General features: G+C 48.8%; 1 pseudogene across 1 annotated transcript; it reads left to right on the plus strand.

Annotated features, from left to right (window-relative positions):
• Window positions 1-1,976: 1,976 nt before the first annotated feature.
• On the plus strand, window positions 1,977-3,732 carry LOC112390987 (polyadenylate-binding protein 2 pseudogene; annotated as a pseudogene). The gene has a single exon (XR_003001379.1). The product of XR_003001379.1 is annotated as a polyadenylate-binding protein 2 pseudogene (transcript).
• Window positions 3,733-3,936: the final 204 nt, after the last annotated feature.

The raw sequence follows: 3,936 nt of genomic DNA on the forward strand, positions 1-3,936 counted from the left end.
AGTGGGATGGTGAGTGGCAAATATTGAGGTGAAAAGTTCAGTCATATGGAGTGGGTCCTCTCAGTGAGCAGGGTTATGGTTTTTCCAGTTAAGCAAATCCTAAGTCGAGAATGGATTCTGCATCCATAGAAGCCCAGCTGGCTGGCCATTTGCATTACGGACTCCTACAGGATATCAGCGCAAGGGAAATTGCCTTGCTGCGGAAGTTGCTCTCAGTCCAAATTGGGTGCCCTGTCAGGTCTTAGATGGTGATATTAAACCAGGTCCCTCTGCCACCGGGGTTACCATAGAAACTTCTATTCAATCCCCATGAGTGGGGGAAGCAAGAGGTAGTGAAAGGGGTGAATATGTTGGCAGCATTGGGTGGGGCAGTTGGAACAACTGCCAGTGCATGCAGCCTGCTCGGCCAGTGGGGGAGCTGGATGGGCCACAGCGGGTGTTTAAGCTCTGGAATAATATGTCCCCACTCTCGTTTCCCCCCCCCCTTCCCCTTGTAGAACAGGTTCTCCCTTGGGTTTCCTTTCAGACCGTTGTACCATAAGGTGGCAGTCCTCTGACTCCTTCTTCCTGATGCAATAGCATAAATGCTTCTACATATGGAATCTCACCTCTTTTCCCTGCTCTTTTGCAAAACACTTCTAGCTGTGAGATCGTATGATAATTGAGTGAGCCATTCAGGGGCCCATCATTCTTCTGATCCTAACATATATTGGGTCCACACCCTATTATGATAGTATATCAGGTCTTTCTTAGTCATAGGCTCATAGCTATGTTTTGCCCATTTATCTAATATATGCCCCAAAGGGCTATCCTTCAGGATAGGTGGAGTATTTCCCTTTTTGATAAGTTTAACACCAAAACATGAAAGACGCAAACAAATTCCAACACAAAAAGCACAAACAAATTCTAGCATCAATGCACACAAAACCAAAAGCAAACCAAGACCAAAACCGACGAACTAGTTCCCAATGAACCAGTTCCCAAAATCAGGTAGAATCCAACAACAATTCCCCTCTCCAACAGGGTACCCCGACCAAACTGGCTTGTCCCGTAAAGGAAAAGCCCAAATTGAGGGGGGAATGTGTTCCCAGTGTGCATGCCAGAGCGACTTACCGTCCAAAATCAAACTGAGTCCAACGACTCCTAGAAGTTTGTTGGTTCCTTGCTTCAACTGCCAAGCGCTGAGGTAGCTGGTGTCGCTTCAGGGTACTTTGAAGTGAAGATCCTCAGGACAAATGGACCTGGCAGCTGCTAGGGTCTTGCCCCAATATTCCTTGACTGGGGCCAGCTAGCCATGAGCCACAAGGCTCCTGACTGGCTAAGCCAAATTTGTTGCCGAGTCCAAGCTTGCTCTGCTTGCCGCACGACAGGCCAGTAAATCAGAGACAAGGTGTTGAGGCAAAGAAGACGACTTTATTCAGAAAGCCAGCAGTCTGAGAGATGGAAGGCTAGGGCCCCCAAAAACCATCTTATCAGGGTCTGGATGCCAGTTTCTTTTATAGAATCAGAGAGGGAGAGGCAGTGGGGAAGTAAAGTAAAAAGGGCCATCAGTCTTGCAAAACATCTCCTGGAAGGACCAGCCCCAGTGAGGGGATGTGTTAATTTCTTCTTTCTGGCAGCCATTCACAGGTGGGCAGGGTCAGATTGTCTCCCTGTGAGCTGAAGAGAGGCACTTTAGTTTAACATTCTGCCAGAAGCAGCAGGGTTCCCTGAGGCACGCCATTACGTATGATTATAATAACAAAAGCAACTAAAAGCAAAGGTTAAAGTCAAAGAAACAGATCCAACATGGAGTCCAATTTAGCTCTTCCCTGTTACAATACCAAAAAAAGAAGTTATTTACAGCGTGTAAATTGTAGCTGTAATTTAAAAGATACGTATAATTTATGAGCACTTTTAAAGACAAGTATTATATAAACCGGTATTGGCTTCTTCTAGTAAGTGTAGAATATTAGCTTGTAAAACATTTTTTTGAGCGGCGATGGCGGCGGCGGCAGCAGCTGCAGGGTCTGCGGGCGGTCGGGGCTCCGGCCGGGGCGGCGGCACTATCTTGTGCCCGGGGCCCGTGGGGAGGCCGGGGAGGGGGCCCCGGGGGCGCAGGAACAGCTTGGAGTCTGAGGAACTGGAGCCTGAGGAGCTGCTGCTAGAGCCCGAGCCTGAAGAGGAGCCGCCCGGCCCCGTGCCCCCCGCCCCGGGAGCTCCGGGCCCTGGGCCTGGCTCCGGAGCCCCTGGCAGCCAGGAGGAGGAGGAGGAGCCGGGACTGGTCGAGGGTGACCCGGGGGACGGCAGCACTGAGGACCTGGAGCTGGAAGCGATCAAAGCTCGAGTCAGGGAGAGGGAGGAAGAAGCTGAGAAGCTAAAGGAGCTACAGAACGAGGTAGAGAAGAAGATGAATATGAGTCCAGCTCCAGGCAATGCTGGCCCAGTGATCATGTCCATTGAGGAGAAGATGGAGGCTGATGCCCATTCCATCTATGTTGGCAATGTGGACTATGGTGCAACAGCAGAAGAGCTGGAAGCACACTTTAATGGCTGTGGTTCAGTCAACCGTGTTACTATACTATGTGACTAATTTAGTGGCCATCCCAAAGGGTTTGCATATATAGAGTTCTCAGACAAAGAGTCAGTGAGGACTTCCTTGGCCTTAGATGAGTCCTTACTTAGAGGAAGACAAATCAAGGTGATCCCAAAACGAACCAACAGACCAGGCATCAGCACAACAGATTGGAGGTTTCCCGCGAGCCCGAAACTGTGCCCAGACCACCAACTACAACAGCTCCAGCTCTCGATTCTACAGTGGTTTTAACAGCAGGCCCCAGGGTCGTGTCTACAGGGGCCAGGCTAGAGGGACATCATGGTATTCCCCCCACTAAAAAAAGTGTGTATTAGGACAAGAGAGAGGAAAAAAAGAGGAAAGAAGGAGAAAAAAAAGAATTAAAAGAAAAGAAAAAACAGAAGATGACCTTGATGGAAAAAAATATTTAAAAAAAAAGATATACTGTGGAAGGGGGGAGAATCCCATAACTAACTGCTGCGGAGGGACCTGCTTTGGGGAGTAAGGGAAGGCCCAGGGAGTGGGGCAGGGGGCTGCTCATTCGCTCTGGGGATTCGCCATGGACACATCTCAACCGCGCAAGCTGCTCCCCCTGTTTCCCTGTCCCCCTTTGCCCCCTTGTGGGCTGCTCAAGGGTAGATGGGCATGGGTGGTAGGAGGGTTTTTTTTACCCAGGGCTTTGCAAGGACACCAAACTGTTCTGCTTGTTACCTTCCCTCCATCTTCTCCCTAGCTTTCACAGTCCCCTCCTGCCTGTTCCTGTCCTGCCAGGTCTACCACCCACCCCACCCTTCTTTTCTGGCTCCCTGCCCCTCCAGATTGCCTGGTGATCTATTTTGTTTCCTTTTGTGTTTCTTTTTCTGTTTTGAGTGTCTTTCTTTGCAGGTTTCTGTAGCTGGAAGATCTCTGATCTGCTCCCAGCAGCTCCAGTGTAAATTCCCCTTTCCCCTGGGGAAATGCACTACCTTGTTTCGGGGGATTTGGGGGTGTTTTTTGTTTTTCAGTTTTTTGTTTTGTTTTCCTTTACCTTTTTTTCCCTTTTATTTGGAGGGAATGGGAGGAAGTGGGGACAGGGAGGTGGGAGGTGGATTTTGTTTATTTTTTTAGCTCATTTCCAGGGAGTGGGAGTTTTTTATTTAATATGTGTCATGAATAAAGTTGTTTTTGAAAATAAAAAATAATAATAATAAAAAACATTTTTTAAATCTGTGTAAGAGGAAAACACAAACTCAGGAAAAGTCATCTTGAAAGGAGATGACTATTGCCCTTGATGACCAGCTAGGAACAGGGTCTGCCGTGAGTGGTGGGCAGATCCAAGGGGAGAGGGGCCTGCACCCTCACCCTTCTGCCTGGAAAGGAACCTCAAGTTGTCCTTTCTGGAA

The sequence above is a fragment of the Neophocaena asiaeorientalis genome, unplaced genomic scaffold, assembly GCF_003031525.2.
Source record: "Neophocaena asiaeorientalis asiaeorientalis breed wild unplaced genomic scaffold, Neophocaena_asiaeorientalis_V1.1 scaffold362, whole genome shotgun sequence".
Taxonomy (NCBI): domain Eukaryota; kingdom Metazoa; phylum Chordata; class Mammalia; order Artiodactyla; family Phocoenidae; genus Neophocaena; species Neophocaena asiaeorientalis.